Source organism: Schistocerca gregaria, chromosome 4 (genome assembly GCF_023897955.1).
Source record: "Schistocerca gregaria isolate iqSchGreg1 chromosome 4, iqSchGreg1.2, whole genome shotgun sequence".
NCBI lineage: Eukaryota > Metazoa > Arthropoda > Insecta > Orthoptera > Acrididae > Schistocerca > Schistocerca gregaria.
Window position 1 is genome coordinate 542,947,565 of NC_064923.1, and position 25,004 is coordinate 542,972,568.

The window sequence follows — 25,004 nt, forward strand, 5'->3', positions numbered from 1 at the left end:
TCATAACTGGTGATGAAACATAGGTCCTTGATTATGACATTGAGACCAAATCTCAGTCATCACAATGGGTTGGGAAAGGTTCTTCAAGAACCAAAAAATCATGTCAGGGCAGGTCAAATGTCAAAGCCATGCTGATAGCTTTCTTTGACTTTGAAGAATTCATCATGAATTCAAGCCATAGGCCAAACTGTTAATCAATGGTACTATCAGGATTGTTGGGACACCTGTGAGAAAATGTGAGAAGAAACAGCCTGATATGAAGTGAGACAATTCATGGCTCTTGCATCACGTTAACAAACCCACACATTCACCCATGTTGGTGCATGACTACTGCACAAAAAACAAATTCACTGTGCTGCCTCATCCTCTGTACTCTCCAGACCATGCCCCTATGGACTTCTCACTATTTTCAAAGTTGAACATCCCATACAAAGGATGAAGATTTGCAGCCATACATGAGATAAAAGAAAATTCACAGACGGTGATTTGCACGATCCAGCAAGACGAGTACTAAGACTACTTCTGGAAGTGGAAACAGTGTTGGAAGTAGTGTATCAATTGTGGAGGAGAGTGTTTTGAAGGAGACCATATACAATAAGTAAAAGGTAAAAATGGTTCAAATGGCTCTGAGCACTATGGGACTTCACTGCCGTGGTCATCAGTCCCCTAGAACTTAGAACTACTTAAACCTAACTAACCTAAGGACATCACACCCATCCATGCCCAAGACAGGATTCGAACCTGCGACCGTAGCAGTCACACGGTTCCAGACTGTAGCGCCTAGAAACGCACAGCCACTCCGGCCGGCAGTAAAAGGTAGGTAGAGAAAAATTCTGTGGACAAAATTCTGGAATTTTTTGAAAAGCCCTTGTACATGTTTAAAAGAAAAAGATATTAGAAGAGAGGAATTAAGATATGTAAATAGAGAGTAATCATTTAGTGCCAGCAGAAAGAAGTTGTGGGGAAACTTAATGTGTTGAGTGAGAAAAGATAGTAAAAGGGGGCTAATAACTGAATTTACTGATGAAGTTAAGATGGGGCATACCCAAGTAGTGGATGAGGCGTAGGACAGGAAATGGATAGGCAGATCCATAGGAAGAATGGCTTATACCTTGGTCAGATGAATCCATGGGAGGAATGACCCATACCATTTAGTGTGGGTAAGGGAGAGGTAAGGTTAGACAGACTCATACACGGGATACTCTATATCTTGGTCAGATGAATCCACTGAGGGAATGACCTACACTACAGTTTTTTAAGGGTACAACCACATCTACAATGGTATGCCTGCCCTTAGAAGGAGTGTAAGTGCAGTGGATACAGAAGTATGAAGGTGTAGACTGTGGGTCACAATATGGAAGTTTTCTTCAAACTAGTCCTACAAACAAATAGACTTACCTGATAGTAGAGACAAAAATGGTTGGAGTTGGAATGTTCCATGCTTGCTGACTAAAGCATGTATTGAGATTTGATTCTAGAGACTGAAAGTAGGCATATACCTAACAAGCAACTCTTCAGGTAATAGTAATGTGAGAAAGAGTAAAAGGTAAATAACCATGTGTATATACAAGATGTAAACAAGAAACTCTTGAATATACTGTCTTGAAGGAAATGCATTGTTAAATAAATGAATAAATATTAAAAACATAAGTAAGCTGACACGATACACACACACACACACACACACACAAATGATATTTTGCTATATAGAAAAACTGTTCATTAGAGGAGAATTTCTTGTGTCACAAAGGATATGAAGTAAATAAGAGGAAGATACACAGCAGACAAATACTGTTTAACATAATTTACCTGAAATGAAACAACAAAACTGAAAAGACTTGTTTTTGCAAATGAAGTTTTATTCCTTTTTAAAGAAGAAAATCACATCCAGAGTTTTTAAGTAATTAGGTAGTTTATAGTTGTATTTTAATGAGAAATCAATTTTTTTTAGATGTGAGAGGTCCAGACATCTTTCCTTTAAGTGTTGGAATATGAGGTGTTACATACCATTTAGGCAACCAACATATTACACTCCATGTATAGTCCAAAGAAAGATGAAAGACAATCATTACAGAACAATATTAAGCAGGGAGTAAGTTGCAGAAGATATACTGTGCATGGTCATTTGTTTCCACACATCCAGAAATTAAACAGGAAGCATGGTATATGAGAAAAAATCTGATGACAAATAAACAGCTTCACATGTAGTGGTTGGTGCCTTTAAGTTTTGGTGTTGTGGCTTAGCAAAGGTTTGACTGTCAAAGGGCAAACACACTCTCCACATATGAAAACAAAAGATAAGATGGTTTTGTGACAAATGAAATATATTGTGATCTAATTTGTCATGTTGAGCCTTGGAGGTGTTATCACATTATAGTTGTGTTATACTCTAATTCACAAGTCACACTAATGACCCGTACAAGAAATTGAGGAAATATATGTTTGTAAAAGGAAAGTGGTTTACATGGTTTCTCATGATACGAGTAGATGTTATCATCTTTTAGACCAATAACAGCTGCAAAACATGAAAAAGTCAAGACTTCCCTTGATTACACGTGGGATTTCAGAGGCACTGATTTGAAGGACCTCTACTTCAAGAGAATCAACTATGGTGACCAAACTAAAAGAAAAAGGTAAATACATCAGATTTTACATCGAGTGACAGATCTCATGAAGAGTTCTGACTCAGCTTTGACCACAAGAAGCGAGCCAGCAGTTACATAAAAACCTAAACCAACAAAAACAAAACCACTTCAGGAAGACAGGAGGCAATGACAATAAGGATTAGAGGGACTATAAAGATAGGAAGAATGCTATTGTAGGAATTAAGAAGGAGACTATTGTAATCTCGTTTCACATTTTTATATAAGATGCATCACACTCATATAAAACAACACACAAGTGTCATATTCCTGGTGTGATGGAAAACTTAGTAATGTATGAAGGTATTTATAATGAATATACAGGATGAGTTTGTAGGGGACATAAAAACAAATATTTTTCCCTAATGTCATTTTTTCCTATGAGGATATTTAAACTGGTGGAGGCCGTATTACACTCTTTAGTTGTTAGAGGTCGTATTATGATCTTCAGTTGTTAGAGGGCGTATTACTCTCTTCAGTTGTAGGCAACTACTGTCCACCAGTGTAGTAGTGCATTGTCTCTGTTTACTAATGGAGCGATACACTTGGAGTGAGTAGACTGATATGGTTGGTGCGTACTACGTAGCACACCACAACGGACGAGCTGCACTGCGGGTATATCAACAACAACATCCTAATTGCCGTATCCTGCATCATATGACCTTTGCTGCTGTGTACCAACATCTGCATGAGACCGGGTCATTTAGCAGATTACCTGGACAGGGACGCTGTCACACGCTACGAACACTGCAATTTGAGGAAGCTGTCTTGCAGCATGAGGAGTGGAATCCTTCAATCAGCACTTGTGCAATTGCATGTAACATGGGGACGAATCAGATGAATGTAAGAACAGTCCTTCGAGAGCAATTGTAGCGTCCAAGTCACTTACAGCGTTTCCACAACCTGGAACCAGTTGATTATCCACCCAGAGCACAGATTTCACAGTGGTACCTGGAACAGTGTGAAATGCATCCTACATTTCCATCCTCTGTGATGTTTACCGATGAAGCAACGTTCAGGCGTGATGGAGTCTTAAACAGACACAATTCGCATGTTTGGAGTGAGGGTAACCCACATGCCACAGTTCAAATGGCTCTGAGCACTATGGGACTTAACTTCTGAGGTCATCAGCCCCTAGAACTTAGAACTATTTACCCTAACTAACCTAAGGACATCACACACATCCATGCCCAAGGCAAGATTCAAAGCTGCGACTGTAGTGGTCACACGGTTCCAGACTGTAGTGCCTAGAACCGCTCGGCCTCTCTGGCTATCCATGCCACAGTTACTAGTGCTCATCAAGTGCGGTTCTTCGTTAAAGTGTGGGTAGGTGTTATTGGGGACTGTTTAACTGGGCCGTATACCATTAAATGTTAGGCACTATTACAATTTTCTCGCCAGAGCATTGACAGAATTGCTGGAAGACATCCCGCTCCCTACAAGAGAATGCATGTGGTTCCAACATGATGTGGCACCGGCACATTTCAGTCATCATGTGCATCGATACCTGGACCGACGGTTCCCTGAAATGTGGGTTGGCAGAGGTGGTTCTGTACCATGACCTGCTCAATCCCCAGATATGTCCCCTCTGGACTTTTTTGTGTGAGGAGAGATGCACAACCTTGTTTACGCAACTCCTGTTGCATTAGAAGAGGATCTGGTTGCCCGGATAGTAGCAGCAGGAGGAACAATTCAGGATACTCCTGGGATTTTTGTCAGTGTCAGACAGAACATGAGCCGACAACGTAACCTTTGTTTACGTGTCAATGGAGGCATTTTTGAAAATCTACTGTAATTGAAATTGTGTTGTGTTAATTTGTTGTCTCCTGGTCATAAAAAAATGGAAAAGTGTTTGTTAGTTTAATTAATTTGCTGCCAGAGAAATCTTCCTCTACCAGTTTAAATACTCCTCACAGGAAAAAATGACATTATGGAAAAATATTTGTTTTGGTGTCCCCTACAACCTCCCAGAGTTTGTCAGTTTAAATACTTTTTACCCTCTAGTAAGTTAGATTTATATTGAATACATATTCTTTTAGAGTTTTATTTTAATACCTGTATACACCTGTAGCTAGTTGCTATAGTCATAATTTACATTAAAAGTGCAACTTTGACTGTAAATAAACAGCGACTAATACCCCATAGATGGCTGAAACTCTAAGCACAATATGTAGCCCTGAATTAAAAATAGTGATTGGAAGCAAGTGCTGATTATAATTTGCATATATATGGCACCTCCTTTATCTTAAGTAAGTTACATGCGTCTAAGCATCAAAACAAAACAAGCCGATTTATCTCTGCTCTAACTCTCCAATGCATTGTGATTTCTATAACTCAAACAAGAAAGAATAACAAATCAGTACTCTGCATTTATTTGTTATTGAGAGAGTCCAAAGAGTTCCTCTGTTATTAGACTGAACAAAATTCTAAAGATTCTGCTAGAGACATTGTATAGGTGTGATTTGCTCCAAAAGGCTCAGTGTTATGACCTCGATTTACCATCTTACATAAATACTCATTCCATTCTCTATGCAGATGATACCACTTTTTTCAATATCACCTCAGGCATAGATATGCTCCAAACTGGTTTCAAGCTAACAGGTTCCTGCTTAATGAGAGTAAAACTTAAAAGATTGTATTTAATTTAAGAGATTAGTTACTAGTCTCCTACTGGGCGCCTCCCCAGGTGGCGGATAGGGGGATGCTCACTAGATATGGTGGGTACCGGGAAATAAAATACCTGGGGTGGACCAAAACTAGTACCAAAGGTCACGACTGTTCCACATGTTAGTGGCGGTGACCAACAGCGTCTGTTCCACATGTTAGTGGCGGCTGACTCATGTTTCAAGGCTCCACAACCTTGATCCTATCAACTGGCACATGCCAGACCAACTATGAATTACAAGTAAAATCATGGTTCGTGTATGTAATAACAAAATTACCCCAGGTGGTAAAATCCACCCACCTAGTAAAAAGGTGGCAACCAGTCATTCGGATTCTGGGGAGACCAGGCCTACACGATTTATGAGTGAGTCGGAGCACTCTGGAAAACTTCCCAAAAACAAAAACAAAAACAAGAAGAAAAATTACATTGGAACAATAAACATACAGACACTGATACAACCAGGAAAATTACATATTGTAACAGAAGAATTAAAGAAACTGAAAATCCAAATCCTAGCAGTACAAGAGACAAGGTTCCCCGATGATCAAACCACTGATTACAATGGCTTCAGAATCTTCAAAAGTGGAACTAATAGGAAAATTGGTAGAGGGGCGAACATGCTTGGTATGGCCTTTATTGTTGAAAAATCCGCCGTTAAATCTATAAAGTCTGTAAGAACCATTAACCACAGACTAATGCTTCTTAGATTTAAAAATAAGAATAAAAACTACACCCTAATTAATGTCCATGCACCGTGCAACATTGAAAATAAGAAGAACCGAGAAGCTGTAGACAAATTCTGGGAACGATTAGAACTTGAAATCTCTAAAATACCAAGAAACGACGTCAAAGTACTTCTTGGAGATTTCAATGCACAGATTGGCAAAGAAAAAAAAATTAGGAAGACAGTTGGCTTATATCCAGCACACAGATTGACCAACAAAAACGGTATGAGACTAATCCAACTCTGCCAACAGTTCAACATGAAAATCAGCTCAACCTCCTTCAACAAGAAACCTAGCAAATAAAAAACCTGGAGATCCCCTATAAACCAACTTGGAGAATTTCAGATCGACCATGTAGCCATCTCTTATGACTTCCAAAAAGAGATCAGAGATATCCAAGTTAAGAAAGGCACAAATATCGACTCTGATCACTACCTCACCAGGGTTCGAGTACAATTCACTCCAAGACGAAAAACACCGCAAACACCACCGGTAGTACCAAAATTTAATCTACAGAAACTAACAGAATCAGAAACAATAGAAATATGGGAAAATTCTCCTGCAAACAACTGGGAAAAATTCAAGACAAAAATTACAGAAATAGCCAAAGAAAAAATACCATTACAGAAGAAACCCAAACATCCGTGGTGGAATATAAAATGTGAAAATGCCGTTGAATTACGCAAAAAAGCCTTCGAGAAATATAGCTCAAATAAGAATGAGGGGAATCACCAGAACTTTCTAGAAACACGAAAGCTTTCGAATAAAATTATCAGACAAGAGAAGAGAAAATATGTAATCCAACAATTAGAATCAATAGACACAGATTTTAAAAACTATAATACACATGGATTCTACAAAACTTTCGCAAACCAAATTAAAGGTTATAACCCTCAAAATGTTTGCTTCCGAAAACCAGATGGGAATTTAGCACTAAGCGATGAAGAAAACTGTGAAGTATTAGCCGAATATTTTGAAAAACTGCTAAACTGTCCAGAACCAACAGAAACCCTCCCAATATCCAACACCAAAGCCCCGCAGCAAAAAGATACCTCACCGCCAACAGAAGAAGAAATTATCAAACACATAAAGAAACTAAAAAATAACAAAGCCCCGGGGAGGATGGAATTGTAGCTGAATTTCTCAAAAATCTAGGGCCTAATTCAAGAAAAGAGCTAGTAGGAATTATTCAAAATATATGGGTCACCGAAGAAATCCCAGAAGATTGGAAGTGTGCCTTAATACATCCATTACACAAAAAAGGGGATAAACATGATGTAAATAATTACAGAGGAATTTCTCTACTTCCTGTCACATATAACATTTTATCAGCTTGTATTCTTGAAAGAGCACAAGAAATGCTAGAACCCAAAATCTCAGATTTCCAAGCTGGGTTCAGGCCAAACAGATCATGCCCAGAGCAAATTTTAAACCTAAAATTAATCACAAGGATAAGGAAGATGCGAGGCAAGCCTACAGTGTATGTCTTTGTCGACTTCAAGAAGGCATATGACTCAATCCACAGACCCACACTATTTAGGATTCTTGAGGAAAAAGGATTGGATCGGAAAATACAGAAAATCATTCAACAGACGTTAACAAATACAAAATCCAAAGTGAAATTTATGGGAAAACTTTCAAGACCATTTGAAATAAAAACTGGGTTTAGACAGGGTGATGGGTTGTCGCCTTTGTTGTTCAATGTAGTTCTGGATAGAGTCATAGAAGAATGGGAGAAGAAACTTGAAGAAGAAAAGTGCTGGAAACCAATTTCATTAGGAACCAAGAAACATAACCTAAGAATCCCCTACTTAGCCTTTGCAGACGATCTCGCAATAATGGCAGATTCTAGTGAGATGGATATAAAACAGGTAGAAATTCTAAAAGAATGTGCAGAAAAAGTCGGCCTACAGATATCATTTGAAAAGATAGTGTTTACAACAACAAATTTAGAAATTTCCAAATTACAAACAAAATATGGAGAAATCAACAGAGTACCATACTTCAAATATCTTGGAGAAATTATCTCGGAAAAATTTGCACAACAAGAAAGAATACAAAAAGCTCGTAAAGGTTTAGGATTAGTGCAAAACCTCTATAATAAAAAATGTTTATCTTTAAATGCAAAAATTAGGCATTACAATACAGTCATTAAACCATCAATGTTATATGCCAGCGAAACCTTGGCACTAAACAGGAAAACTGATCTAGAAAATCTAAAGAAAGAAGAAAGAAAAATAATTAGAAAAATTTTGGGACCAAGATGGACCGAGAATGGATATAGATTACAGAAAACATCAAAAATTGAAGAATATTCTAACATAGAGATAGACATGAGGAAAAGACGCCTTAAATTCTATGGCCACATAATGAGACTTCCTGAACACAGATTAACAAAAAGAATTGTAAAATACGTAGATTCTCTTGTTAATGGAGGAGAATGGATCCAAAAAGTTAAAAAAGATTTGGAATTAGCAAAAATTACTAAAGAAGAAATAGCTGCAAGGAACAATTTTAGAATAAAAGTTGAAAAGTGGGAGGTTAAACCAGAGACAAAAGCACCGAGAACCGGAACAAAATGGAGCGAAGAAAGAAGAACTAAATTTTCGCAAACAATGAAAAACTGGTGGGCAAATAAAAAGAACCAGAAGACCAAGAAGAACGGAAAGTGAACCAGCTTTACTTAGCGTCTTCCACATGGGAGCTTTACGACTAATAATAATAATAATAATAATTTAAGAGATCTGCCAGTAGCAGATTTCATGGATAGTGTTAAGTTCTTAGGTATTGTTATGGATAGTAAATTGACATGGGAGCCACATATTAAATACATTAGTACAAGGCTCTCTAGAGTGGTGTATTTGTTAAGGAATTTAAAAATCATGTACCTGCAGAATATATAAGATCGGCCTACTTTACTTTTTTCAAAGCATTATATCTTATGGGGTTTTAATATGCTGCAATAGCTCACACCTTCATGACATTTTGGTACTTCAGAAGAAAGTAATTCGAATTATCACAAACAGTGAAACCACTGTTTATCAGCTTTAAAATATTAACTGTTATAAACATGTATATTTACACTGCCCTACTGCATATAAAGAGCAACTTATAAGAATACCAGCGTAGAAGAGATGTACACTCTCATGGAATCAGAAATAGTAGCCATCTTGACATACCATACTACAGATTATCCAAATCACTGAACAGCTACGAAGTGATGGGTATGAAGATGTTTAACAAACTGCCACTAGAAAAGGTAGAAACTCCATTTGATTTATTTAAAGACAAATTATTCACTTGGTTAGCTGCAAATTCTTGCTACTCACTTCAGGAATTTTATGACTGTAAAATATCACAGTGGTACCAGTTTGGAGAGTACAGCATAATTTAACTGATTAATTTATGATGCAATGTTTTTCATATTAATTGATTTTAAATGTTGTATTATATGGAAATCCAATAATAACATATTGATCTTCAACCCATGTATATATGCTGCATAACTTGTATTTATGTAACTTGACTTTGTCAATTGCAGTAATAGATAAACGACAATGAAATTTCATTCAATTCATTCATTCGTTCAATTTCCTAGAAGTTCTTTAACGTTGTTGTTGTTGTGGTCTTCAGTCCTGAGACTGGTTAGATGCAGCTCTCCACGCTTCTCTATCCTGTGCAAGCTTCTTCATCTCCCTGTACGTACTGCAGCCTACATCCTTCTGACTCTGCTTAGTGTATTCATCTCTTGGTCTCCCTCTACGATTTTTACCCTCCACGCTGCCCTCCAATACTAAATTGGTGATCCCTTGATGCCTCAGAACATGTCCTACCAACTGATCCCTTCTCCTAGTCAAGTTGTGCCACAAACTCCTCTTCTCCCCAACCCTATTCAGTACCGCCTCATTAGTTATGTGATCTACCAATCTAATCTTCAGCATTCTTCTGTAGCTAAAATTTTTCTTTTGTTTCCTTTTCTGCTTGCTCAATATACAGATTGAACAACATCAGAGAGAGGCTACAACCCTGTCTCACTCCCTTGCCAACCACTGCTTCCCTTTCATGTCCCTCGACTCTTATAATTGCCACCTGGTTTCTGTACAAATTGTAAATAGCCTTTGGCTCCCTGTATTTTACCCCTGCCACCTTCAGAATTTGAAAGAGAGTAAATTTTCTAACCTATCTGCCCAATTAAGGGATCTGACATTCCACACTCCGATCCGTGGAACATCAGTTTTCTTTCTCCTGATAACGACATCCTCCTGAGTAGCTCCCGCCCGGAGATCCGAATGGGGACTATTTTACCTCTGGAATATTTTGCCCAAGAGGACGCCATCATTATTTATCCATACAGTAAAGCTGCATGAAAAATGCAGGAAAAATTATGGCCGATGTTTCCCCTTGCTTTCAGCCGTTTGCAGCACCAGCACTGTAAGGCCATTTTGGTTAGTGTTACAAGCCAGATCAGTCAATCATCCAGACTGTTGCCCCTGTAACTATTGCAAAGGCTGCTGCCCCTCTTCGGGAACCATATGTTTGTCTGGCCTCTCAACAAATACCCCTCCATTGTTGTTGCACCTACAGTACAGCTGTCTGTATCATTGAGGCATGCAGGCCTCCCCACCAACTGCAAGGTCTATGGTTCTTGGGGGGAAGTTCTTTAAAACAAGTCCCAAGTTTTGAACACAGAAAACACTAACACTACTGCATATTTTCCTTTGTGGAACTATGTAACATCCTATGTTATTCTCTGTTTCCAGATGTACAGATGGATGATACCAACAGTATGGGACTTTGATGCCACTGTCAGCTCTGGGCTACACATGTCAGTTTTTATTTAAGTCTGTACACAGTTTCTAATTTATTATCTTCTGGGATTTTTAATTAAAACTTTCCTTGATTGCAGACTTTCTACCTAAGCTATGTAATTACAGTCTTAACTTGCTTGTGATGTGTAGTTGTTCTAAAGCAACAGTGGCTCTGTGCTGGCAACAAGTTCTTACAGTTTACATCTTTCATTACTTAATGTTATTAGAGCCAATGATGGAAGATTCTAGTGTGCACAGAACTCCTAAAATTACTGAAAACAATCCAAGTGTAACATTCATACAAACATACTTAAAACAACTATCTGAAGTATTGCCATTAAATTGTATATGAGTATACAGTCATGACAGAAATTTATACAGGAAGGGGAAAAATTTTAATTTTTATTGGATTCATTTATTTCCAGTACATGCAAACAACATGATTTACATACAAAATTTGTTTGTAATCCTTCTATACCTTGTGGCAGGTTCTAAAATAAAATATAACATTTTACTTAGACTGCTGAAGACTAAAACTGGTACCTGGGTTCTTTGTTGTACCTGTATAAACAGGCAGCACAAATTGCAGCCATCTGTTGGAAAAATTGAAACAATATAACAATGTTAAAAAAATAATGACCAAATTTTGGATTGTTCAAAGACCTTTGGTGTCAAGCATGAGACCTTTCCATTTTTAAGTAACTGAGTAAGTTACCCCAAGAAATAAAATTTACAAGTGATAGAACAAAACACATTCTATGCAAAAGTGTAGACATTCACTCAACATTTTTTGCAGGGGAATTTCTATGGTACCTAAAAGGTGTAAATGATACCCCTAGTATATATGAAGCATCACATTATTTATGAATTTGACTAGTACCCCTCAAATATGGAGAAATATGTAAAATTAAACTTTACACAAAAATTTTACTGAACTTCAGTTTCATTAACAGAATATGTCACAAACACTGTTGAAAAGTTTGAGAGCATATTTCTCATAACAATATCAGAAAAAAAGTCAATACAAAGAAATTTCAAAAATGCCACAATTCCATAATAAGGATGAAAATTTTAGGAGCAATGCATTCAAGAGATAACCCAAAATCTAAGGCTTGTAATCAATAATTAAAATTCACATTTCTATTATATTAATAGAAGTCTTTGATTATTTCCATCTCCTGTAGAAACTGGACCTGTCTACAAGTTTGTATTAAATCACCTAATACTACACTGTAATATGAAGGTACAACCAACTCTTAACAGCCTAGGAATCAACCAAGACAGTCCTAAGACCTCAGCCATGAAATGTTGTTTTGCCCCATACCATTGGGTCATAGAATTTATATATGTTTCCATGTGTTCAGTGGTGTTGTCTCACTGTGAAGTTTGAGAGATGACAGTTCTTGGAACTAATAATATTATAAACTTTTTAAATTCCCCATTGTTCATTTGTTCCATTTCTAGAGGAGACAACTTAGGTATAATCTATGTCTCCTGAATCTTGGACCATAGATGAATCTCAGAAGAGCACACCTACATTATACTACTTCTATGCCACTCACAGTCTACTACAGATGCTCTCCCATTAAAAACTGAATGTGGTCTTAGCAGTAAGCCACAGGTTTAGGCTATGCAAATACAAATGGCATATTACTATAGTGATTACGTTGTCCAGAGAGGACAGGGTGAGATGAATGTCCTTCAAGGAATTGACAATGGATAGGATATCAGCCAGTGTAAAAAATGATGTATCATCCTTTTTGGAGCAAATTCATAATCATCACTTGCACAACACATTTTACTGTGTGTCTAGATTGTACATATTTGTAAAATTGTCACTGGTTCCAGTTTCATCAAACCATCTTCAGATGTTTGTGTGCTTGTTGCAAGATTAATCCGTCAGTTTCTACATGTAAATTTACATCCTACCTCTTCAAAAATTTACTTTACAAATTTTTGCAATCTATATGGACAATAAAATTTTTCATCAGCCAGTCAAATTACATACTCTTTTATGTTGCTAACAAACACTTTCAAAAACACAAAAAGAACTGTTGAAAGAAGAGGTGATAATAACAGATGATTAAAGCCCATTTGCATAAAAGAAAACTTGATACTGCCACTTTCTCCAGTTAAATCTTACATCAAAATCATTCTTAATATATAACAATAATGGAAATTCACAGATGGAAAAATATGTAAAATAAAGGAAAGGCAACCATTTACATGTAGAGGATTGGTGTGTGGCAAACAGAATCACATAAACAGAAAACTGTTTTCTACTACATGTTTCTGCGTAACATCCACCAATCCTCTAAAGTGGTCATCTCTCCCTTATTTCAATTTTTCCACCCATAAATCCACCTTAGACTTGATTTAGTGAAAACCGTCACAAGAAAACACAGTGTCAGCTTGGATATAGTAAGAGAAATCTCCACAACAGTTACAACAAGCTACCTATCAGATGATTTGCTCTATGTTTATAAATATTGCACTATATAATAGAAAGAAATGAACTCCAAGTGATGGAAATACAGATGACTCTTTTCCTTCCAGCAAAAACCTTGATGGTATTACAGTGAGTTTCAAGTCTAAGTTCAGGCCAAAGGATAAATCTTGCATCATATTACCTTTGCATCCATACTAAGTCATGGTACTCTTTGTGTACACACTAAGTCATGATACCAAGATCTCAGTGTCAGCTCTACAAACTGCATCGATGAAAATGTAAAGATTTACACCACATGGAGCACCAGTTTGATATTTACCAAAGTTTGTGAGAAGTTGGTCACTTAACAGATATTAAGCGATGCGACTGCCATTCCAAATAATGGGACTCTCATTCCATTTAAAAGTTATACCCGTCATCAGCATCAGTATGAGATGTGACCCCTCATGGTCAAGAATACACTCTTGTATTCACTGTGGCATGGAAGAAAACAACCTCCATGAGTCATCTTAAAGAATTCCTTACTGTATCTGAAACACATTACATCATATCATGAAGACTGCTGGCTAGAGACTGGTATAAAAGTATGTGAGTCCCCATCACATCTTTTTATACTAGAAGGTTTCTTTTGGCCAGGAATTCGTCTTTGCCTCTACTAGTCAGAGTTTTATGTCCTCTTTGCTTCATTTTTCACATTTTATTTTGCTTCCATGGTAGCAGAATTCCTTATCTTTGTATATATCATGATCCCAAATTTTGATATTAAGTTTATCACTAATCTCATTTCTGATACTCCATGTTCTACTTCTCTTTCTTTTGTTTCCTGTCACTATGTATTCTGCATTCATTAGGTAGTTCATTCCAATAACAGGTCCTGCAATTCTTCTCACTTTCATTAAGGATAGTGAAGTTATCAGTGAATTTTATCATTGTTCTCCTTTCACCCTGAATTTTAATCCCACTCGAGTCCTTCTTAAATGTTCATCATCGCTTCTCAGGTGTATAGACTGGGGGCTGCATAACTGTCTTACACCCTTTTTAATTTTAGTACTGTGTTCTTGATCTTCCATTTTGATTGCTCCATCTTGGTTTCTTTACACAGTGGTTATAATCAAACTTTCACTACTTGATGTGGCCCCCATAAAAAACAAATGATCGTAGAACAATGGAACTTTGTGGAAAGTTTTTTTAAGGACATGCAGAAGGGAAATAATGAATAACCATTGACAGATACACATTTTAATTTCCACATGAGAGGATAACATTCATTAACTGCACACCATGTTTATGTTCCAGGTTACAAATGTTGCTCAATGTGATGACCATCTACATCCACAACAGCCTGGAACTGGAGATACCATTTCACAACTATTTGCAGCACTTTTCTAATGGTGGACCACGGAATATTCTGTTGTCATGCATGACACACTTCATGCACTGTTTAAAGATTATTTTATGTGTCCAAAGTACTCAGAAATAAGATCATATAATGTGTCCAAATTACTCAGCAATGGCAACTGTAACTTCTTGAACAATTTGTGGTGCAACTGGCCACTGGTCTATCCCAGCACCAATTCCCAAATTGTGAGTTACTTCAAACTTCTGAATCATGTTCTTCAAACCTGGTGAGAAAAGAGGCCCTCTCCATATACCTATAATGGATTGATACTTGTGAAGAGCAGCAGCATTACTGCTGTTGTTTTGATAAAACAGCTTGGTGTGTAAAGCACTGCTCATCTTATCCACGCTTGTGGTGATTATCTGCAACTATAATGCATACTGGCACTTGTGTTTCATCCCTACACCACCACACCAGTACCAGTGCCTAACAGCAAGTCATGACACTAAATTTATAATTTTGCAAATCCTGCAGTGTGCAGTCTGAACATCATTTCTATAAAATTCGGTACCATATGGTAATAATCAACTTGTGTTATATATTACCTGTCAATCCCTAGAGCTTAAACATATTTTCTGAGAATTTCATATATCTTGCATCTTTTTACATTGTCAAACACTCTCTAGGCCCTGGGTTCACATTCAGGATGATGATGGTTCAAATCCAGATTTAGGTTTCCCATAATTTTCCTAAATTGCTCCAGATAAATGACAGGACGGTTCCTTCAAAAGAGCATAAGTGATTTCCTTCTCCACCCTTGAAACATTCCAAGCTCTTGCTCTGGCTCTAATGTCCAAAATGTCAACAGAACATTAAACACTAAGCTTCCTTCCTTTCTTTCTTCCTCCCCCCTCCCCCTTTCCCTCCCAGGCCAATAAATTCTTGATTTTCCTCAAGCCTTTCTTTAAACATCAAATACGACATCAGAATTACCTCTATTCTCAACTTCCTTTTCCTTTCTTTTGTATATTATTCTTGTCAGAAATTAGGATGCATGAACTGTTAAGCTGATTGTATGATAATTCTCAGACTTATCTGACATTGCTACGAGGGCTATGACGAAAGTTTTTAGCAGCCCATAAACCGTAAGGTGGAGGACAATGGGGTTGTTTTCATTCGAAAGAGCGATGTTGTTCAACTTTGGGACGTGAGTGCGCAGCCCCTGGCTAGCGGTGATCCCCCACAGTGAGGCAAGAAATCACAGGCAGTGCTGAGTCAGAGACAGTGCTGGTTGGATCTGTACTCCGTGACCTTCGCGCCATGATTTTTACGATTATAAAAAGGGTTTAAGTGCCGAAGAATGCCATTCTTCTTTGCTGCGTGTTTTTGGTGAAGCTTCCCCTTCTAGGGCCACAGTTGGAAATTGGTTTCACTAGTTTTCGAGGGGTCAACAGTCAATTGAACATGAGCCTCGTCCTGGTCGGCCAGGAACAGCTATGACTCCTGAAAACATTGATGCTGTGAGGAAAATGATCAAAGAAGATACACATCTTACATTTTGCAACATTGATGGAGCCCTAAATATTGGATCAACAGCAGCACAGACCAAGAAACCTACAATATCGTCACAGGTGATGAAACGTGGGTCTACCATTATGACTCTGAAACGAAGAGACAGTCTTCTGTGTGGTGCTTTCCAGGGGAGGAATCACCCACAAAAGTTTGACGAAGTCGGAGCTCTGGAAAAAATAGGTGGCAACTTTTTTCACAAAGATAGGGCATCTCACCTCAGTGACCTTGGATACACGTCGTACAGTCAATGCTGAATGGTACGTGAATGATTGTCTTCCAAAGGTCATCGTCACATGGAAGCCACAGCATCCAAAGTCCAAGAATGGGCACCTCCTGCTGCATCACGACAATGCATCTGCGCACAGGGCTGCCACAATGATGGACTTTCTGGAGAAGGAAAAAGTGTGAGTTTTATCCCATCCACCCTATTCACCTAACCTGGCCCCCTGTGACTTCTTTCTGTTCCCTGAGACGAAGGAAAAAATTCGAGGGTAGCAGTTTTCATGAGATGAAGAGGCCATTGCAGCGTATGATAGTGCACTAAGTGACATGCCAAATGAAGCTTGGAATGATACATTTTCTATGTGGTATACATGCTAATGGAGAATATTTTGAAAAGTTATAAACATTTTTTTGCAAATAAATTTTTTCACACATTCTGCTAAAAACTTTCGGCATAGCCCTCGTATCTAAGGGATTGTGTTGATGATATTTTTAAGTAAGTCTGATGGTATGTCTCCTGTCTGACAGATTTTACACATCAGCTTGAATAATCATTTGGTTGCCACTTCCACCAATGATCTTAAAAATTACAAAGCAATGCTGTTAATGCATTCTGCTCTATTTAATCATAAGAGTTACAAAGCTATGTTAACTGTGACTCTCATTTCTTCTTTCATTTCGTGTTCTACTACACCATCAAACAGTTTCTACCTTTCTTAATGTTGACATCATGTTTAATTTCACTGAAGGTTGTTTTTACCTTTCTATGTGCTGAATCTCTCCTTATGATGACCCTTCCCTTTTCTACTCATTCACATTCTTCCTGCAGGCATTCTGCTTTGGCTTCCAGGCACTTCTTATTCATTCATTCCTGAGTAACTTATAGTGCAATGTTCCTGTCTTTACTGAACGTTTCTGTACTTATTTCTTTCATCAACAAAATGAAGTATTTTTTTCTTTTACTCAAAGTTTCTATAACTGTTAGTCTGTTCAACAGTTAAGACACTTTTTCATTTATTTCTTCTTCTTCTTGTTTCAAATGGGCGTACTTTGGACTACGCTTGTTGAACTGTTGGGCTTTGATCTTTGCCCAGTACTGTCGCATCCTTTGTTGGTGTAACTCCTTTCTTTCCTCTGTCCAGGGGGTACCTTTTCTTTGTGGCTTTTCCTGAAATCCTCGGACTTCCTTCAGGGTGTGTCTCACAGACTGTCTGTTCTGGAGATCAGTTATTCCAAGTTCTTTAATGTCCTTCTTGGTTTCTGTTAGCCAAGTGGTGTGTATCTTCTTGTTTTGGCTGAAGATGAACAGACAGTTGGTCAGTCTGTTTGGTGGCAATCTTGAAACATGGCTATACAAAGCTACCCTTCTTTTTCTTGCACAGTTAGAGAGCCTCTCGATATGTTCGTAGAGCTCCAAGTTAATACGCCTTCTGAATTCCGCAGCTTCTTCTACTAGGCCTAGGATATTCCTGAGGATTCCCCTCTCTCTGATTTCCAATTTCTCCATCAGACCTCTCTGGTTCACAGAAAGACATTCCATGGCATACAGGGCTTCTGGTCATGACTGATGTGTAGTGCTTATGTTTCAGGTTGCATGACAGGCATTGCTTGTTGTAGGTGTCCATAGTCAGTCGATAGGCTGGTTCCAACTTGTTGATTCTCATGAGTAATGACACTTTTCCTGATAAGTTGGGTTCACTCCATTCACTGAGATAATTAAATTTTTCAGTCCTTTTGATCTTTCCCTGATCTAGTAACATCACTTTGTTAGCTTCTTTGATGTTGATGAAGAACTCTGGTTTCTTCAGGGACACTTGAAGACCCACTTTGGCTGCCTGTATTCTGAGGCAGTTTACCTGCATTGTTGCCATTTCAAGAGAATCAGCAATCAGTGCCATGTCATCTGCAAAAGCCAGGAAATCTACAATCAGTCCTTCATTCTTACAGCCCAGGTAGACACCACTCTGGACACCCAAATTGGTCTATTCTTTGCGCCATTCTCTCACAACCTTTTCAAGGACACAGTTGTCTCACTCCAGTTTTTACAGTTTTTATCTTGAAGCTTTTTGAGATCTCACCTCTAAATTTGACCTTCGAATGGGTGTTTATTAAGGTTTCTAGAATGAGTCTGGGGGTTTTGCTGTCTAGTCCTAATTCCTGCGGTATTTTGTTAAGCGTTTCTCTGTCAACAGAGTCATAGTCCTTCTTGAAATCAACAAAGGTGGCAACCACTTTGCGATTTCTCATCTTGCAGAATGCCAGTATTGTTCTAAAGTTGAGGATCTGTTCAGCACAGAATCAAATTTTCCTGAATCCTCCCTGATATTCTCCCAGTTGACTGTCCAGTTGATCTTCTGCCCTTGTTAATAATGCCTTGGAGAGAAATTTATGTCAGATACTAAGGTCTATGATCCCTTGCCAATGCGAAAAATTTAAGCTTCTAAGTCAATGCAATAAAAAGATACGGTCATTTATGCCACACATTCTGAACTTAAGAACTCACTCATCTAAATCTACAGATGAACTATCTGTATACCGTGTCCAGCAAAAAGAGCTTCCATATTTGGAGAGGCTACTATGTGAGCTGTGCTGCAGTACTGATGCGAGGAAGGTTATCTATCAATAGTCATGTATGTGCCATTTCCAGTAGGCACAATGGATTGGCTAGATCATCTCCATGAGTTCCTTGTTGAGGCTTAAATTCATAATAGTGGTTCAGTGATTACTACTCAGTGAGTATTTGGAATTTGTTTTGAACTAGGCTGTCATGGTCTATTACAATATTCAAGTTAGGATATCAAACTTCAGAACATCAGTTTCTGCACTGAAAAGAGACACTACTTGCAAACCTTGGATTGTAGAAAACCCGGAAAAAGTGGCATGTGTGAGTAATCTTCATAGTGTTGCTCACTTAAAACATGCAGCTGTCTATTGTGAGTGTAATACAAATCCTGCATGGGGATCTTCACATGCATCCATATAAAACAATGGCTACTTAATAATTAAGTGAGAGTGATTCTGGAACTCACAGAGCTGTGTGTGAAGAAGTTCTTCATAACACTTCCCCTAGTACTGTTTCAATTTCTTCTGGTCAGACAAACTTTCACTTGTCAAGTGTCATAAATAAAAGAAATTTCCACTACTGGGCTGCAGAAAACCCTTCATAACCATTGTGTAACAGTTTGGTGCACCATTGCACAATTTGGTTTGAAGGATCAGTATTGTTATGAACAAGGTGGTATAATGGTAATTATTAATACAGACTGTTACTGTCACGTGATAGAGACCATCCTCTGTCCTAAGTGAATCCTGTTTTTGGAGACCATGAAGAGGAAGAAATCTGGTTTGAACAAGAACAAGACAGAGCCACAGCTCACACTTCTCAGCATTCTCTAGAAATTTTGTGGAAGTTGTTTCCTAGATATCTTCTCTCTTTGAAATGAGATACCATGTGTCCTCCAGAGTCACCTGGATTTATCACTTTGTGACTTTTTTTCTTTGGGACACTTATATTCCCAAGTGTACTAACATCATTCCACAACCCTGTAACCACCTAAGGAGGCAATGAACTATGGACGATTTCCAGGAAAGGCTTTGTCAATGTTTCAACAATGGAGGACACCATTTATCAGACACAATTTTTCAAAACCAACTGATGTAAAATGGTGTAGTATTTGTCATTCACAAATAAAAGCACTTTCTCTGCATCTTTTTAATTTGTTTATCTTTTGAAATATTGGAGGTCTTTTTTGTCATACCCTGCACATGTTGGGCATTGTTGTCTTAGCAGTAAAGTGTGTGCGGGAAACCAAGGAGTCTCAGGATAGATTCTCATTTGGACCAAGAATTTTTCAGTCTTCATTTTAACTTAGCCTTCAGCTGTCAATGATGTGAAGTGTCACCAGAAATAACGCATGGTTCAGATTCCCTGTTAAACTGTAGGTCCCTTTCCCTGGCTGGATAACAGGGGGTATATTAGGAACTTGCAAGTTGCTGAAGTGGTGACAATAGGAAGACTTTCTCCAGGCCACTGAGCTACATGAAATTCTTATTATTAGTTATACAAGTAATCAAGTTTGTACAGAATGCTACAGTGAGAGTCCTATTCGCACATGTCCAGTTTTTAGAGATGTTCTTTCCTCTTACACTGAACTGCCCACTGTGTTATTCATCATTACAGTATCTACAGCTTCAGAGAAATTCAATAGCTAAACTTTATTGCAGAACACAACATAAAAATTGAAAACATCGATTTTAACTATCACTTGTTTTTATTTGAACATTAATATCTACCAGTTTGGTTATAAGGCAAAAACAGATCAGGTGCCTTATACCCTGTGAATATGATCCATGACTGAAGCTGGTAGACATTAAATTTGGATATAAGGCAAAAACAGATCAGGTGCCCTATACCCTGAGAATATGATCCATGACCGAAACTGGTAGATATTAAATTTCAAATAAAAACAGCTGATGGTTAAAATCAATTTTTCAATTACTTAATGGCTGTTAAATGTCATCAAAACAAAACATTAAATAACTCAATTAACTTATGTCTTCCCTAACTCCTATTACTGAGGCCCGTTTTTCCCACAACTCTTTCTTCTATTCCTTCTTCTAGCATTCCAATCCTCCATGACTATCATATTTTCATCTCACTTTACATACTGACATAACTATTAAATGTCTTCACATAATTCCTCTATTTTTTTGTCTTGACATGTGTATTCCAACCACTGTTGTTGAATTGATTTGTTGTCACTCCTGATGATAATAATTCTGTCAGTGAACTATTCACAGGAACTCATTTTCTGTACTACTTTTCTATTCATAATGAATCCTACTCCTATCCCTTGTCCATCCACTGTGAGAGGCAGGTGCTGGTTGGTTTTGGGGGAGGGGACCAAACAGCAAGGTCATCGGTCCCATCATATTAGGGAAGGATAGGGAAGGAGGTCAACTGTACCCTTTCAAAGGAATCGTCTGGGCATTTGCCTGAAGCAATTTAGGGAAATCACAGAAAACCTAAATCTGGATGGCTGGACGTGGGTTTGAACTGTCGTCCTCCTGAATGCAAATCCAGTGGGCTAATCACTGTGCCACCTCACTCGGTCTACTTCCCACTACATCATTTTCTTATGCTTCTGATATTACCACATATTCATATGATCAAATATCTTTATCTACTTTTGTTTTCACTTTGCTGAAACACACTCGATCTTGATTGAGCCTTTACATTTCCCTTTTCAGATTCAATAGTTTCCTAGCACACTTAGACTACTGACATCCCAGGCTCTGTCTCACAGACATTTCTCATTTATTCATTGTACAGTCATATTCACAAGATTACCTCCCCCTTCCTAGTCCTCTTCCACAGATCTGAATGGAGGACTAGTCTGGAATCTCTTTTCAGTAAGTAGATCATTGTAGTACTTTTTCTATTTCAGGCTGCATGTTTGTAGATACACTTTATGTGGCCTTAATACATTGGTTTCCAATTGCTTCTGCACCCTCCTTTCACTAATCAATGATGATGTTTCAGCCTTTTATTGGCAGTTTGAAACTCTGCTCAGTTCTGCACCCTCTTTAACAAGACCATTAGCAAAACAGTGGCGACCCCTTACACCAATCTTTGGCCACTGTACATTCCACAAGGCACTTCTATTAACTGTAGTCTGATCTCACCAAGCTGGAATAAGACATTTGATATCCTGGCCATGGAGGTTATAAGAATATGTTTTACAAATACTGTCATATACAATAGCTCTCCATACGAATATTCCAGGAGTTGGAGAAGGATGGATCTCAAGAAACACTGCTTTCTGTGATCTTTCATCAGATCATCTATAGACATGCTGGCTGACTACAACAAATAGAAGCAACACTCATCACTGAAGGTCAAAGAATGCCCCTGAGTTAGTGGTGACTATGGCTTCTACATCATGCAAGTCTCTATTGCCTGTGGTATACTGACATCAGCCTCATCTTGTCTTTGAAATCCCTATAGGAACAATATCTAGGGGCCTATAGTATATTCCTAAATTTTTCACTTAATTCTGCTTCTTGAACTTTTAAAAAGGATTTCAAGATCTCAACCCTGCTTCAAGTAATCTTCTCCTGATGGTCCGTGGTGACACTCTGGCTGTAACTTCTGCCTGTATCTCAAATGATGTCTCCCATCTATTTACCAGAGACCGTCAAACAATCTTGTGACTTTCAAGTCGTGTAACTGTTCTGGAAGGACCCATGCCTATTCACCCTTCCCGACTGCTATCCTGAATCCATCTCATCACCACTCATTTTGCACTCATCACATTATAGTCAACTTTATGTTTGGTGAACTATCAGTATGATGCTCCCATGTCCCTCATGACAATGATTTGAGCTTACTCAAAGTCTGATACAGTGCCCATACATGTACTTTGAGCATGTAGTGTTATGATAACCAATTGAAAAGTTCCAGTAACATTAATACATTCAATAGTCATCCAGTGCCCACACAATTCATCTACAGGAATGGATTTGCTCTGTACAAAAAATAAACTTGCATAAGATTTAAATTTTAACAATCACACCCCACAGACATAAAAATACTGCAAAAGTAGTTAGCAATGTTAGCCAAGATGACTTCAGCATTCTTAGGAGCAGAAATCTTACAACAAACTTAACCACACATGGTAATTCACAGTAATGAGGTAGCAGAAGAAAAGGTAAAAGAAAAGGTACTTCAATACAACAAACAAAATGACTATTACCATTACATTTCTCTGGTTATTAACTAATAAATTTAAAATTTCGGACAGATCTTATCAAATATCTTACACTGCAGAGCGAAATTAATAAGTAGAAATACTTGTTGCACAAAAAATCAAGTTGAATTTTGATGAAACAAAACAGTGGCAATACTACAACCAATTCAAGATTCTAACTGTCCTTTATGACCATATGCATCGATTTGTTGTACATCCATCGTCCAAATGTGTAATTTGTAATACATAAGGCACTGTTGTGAACTGGCATCATATGCTAATTTGTGAGTAGTTACTACAGAATAAAAAATAATAACGTGGAAAATTGAATCTGAAAGCTCAAAAATAAATATGTTGTACTAGTTAGGGAGCAGATTTGTGTCCAGAGAAATCGAAACTGAATTTGCCCACCAGAATGTTGAACACAGTCTTTTCTGCACAAGTGCTTTTTTTCTACATCTATATTCTTCAAATAGCTGTGGTGTGCCTGGTAGAAGGCTCTTTCCATAGTATAATGGACTATGGTTTGTTCCAATCCATTTGCGTGTGAGGGTTGGGAAGAATGATCATTTAAATAGCTTTATGAACAGTGACAACAGCCTAATCTTGTCTTTGCAATCCCTATGGGAACAATATCTAGGGGACTATAGTATATTCCTAAATTCTTCACTTAATTCTGGTTCTTGAACTTTTAAAAAGCATTTCAAGCAATAGTTTGTGTGTATCTTCAAATGTCTGATAGTTCACACTATTACAATTTCCATCAAACAAACCTGCTGCAACAAAGGTATGTGTGAGGTTTCACAATGAAACATTCAGGGACTGTTCTGCAAAGTCTTGCATTCATTATTATTGCATGACTTCATGAAAGAAAAGTGCATAATTTTCTGTGTACAGCATTACAACCACCAAAAGCAATGTCATGTAACAACTCATAAAACTTCACTACCTTACTCATCCCCAGCCAATATAATGTCAGAATAGGATAACAATCAATCCAGTAGAAAAATGAACAATAATTTTCAGAAATCCATGCAAATTCTCCAATTGGTCTGGGACATTACATTTAGTTGACACAAGTAAACAAGAAGATTGTATAAAAACTCCATCTTGCTTATAAAACATGTTTACTGTTGTGGTTAATGCAAATGCTTCCAAAGACAACAATAGCTCATTCTGTAGGATGTCTCCATAAGTGAATTTTCCCAGAGGAATCATAGGGACAGCTGAACCAACTGAGAAAGTAATGTTCAAATAGTCTCTACACAATAGTATGTGCAATTTCAATGGATTTATGACATAAATTATAAGCACTGCTGATATCAACAGTCGTGAAGTATGCCCATCAATGGGCAATTTCAATAAAATTAACTGTCAATTAGTAATTACCTATCAAATGTGCAACTTTTGGGAATATAATATGTGTGAAGTGCTGTCCACGCTGAAGATAAAAAGATTATAAACCGCAAAAGGTAATATACAGCATGACTTAGGAGTAGAATACTAATGTAACCTGAAATTCTTCATGGAGTCATGTTCTATAAATTGGAGAATTGCTCTTACTTTGTACGCATTTTGTTCAATTGCACATTCAGGACAAATGTGAATATTGAGAGCTCCACCATTCTCTATACTTCTAAATTTGTAAGAAACACGAATAGATGGTCTCAAATCTGGTAATCTGCAGTTATTAAAACATATATGTTATTCTCCAAAAGGCACAAAATTTTATAAGAAAGCCTAAGTAAATAACACTTTGACATATTTAGCATATATGAGAATTTGTGACATTACTATCACTATTACTCATATTCCTACAGGAAGCTGTCATAA

The 25,004-nt window shown here is 37.7% G+C and overlaps 1 protein-coding gene across 1 annotated transcript in view; it reads right to left on the reverse strand.

The window, feature by feature from the left end:
• Positions 1 to 25,004, reverse strand: part of LOC126267799 (uncharacterized) — a 387,883-nt gene that overhangs the window by 361,106 nt on the left and 1,773 nt on the right. The window lies entirely within an intron of this gene.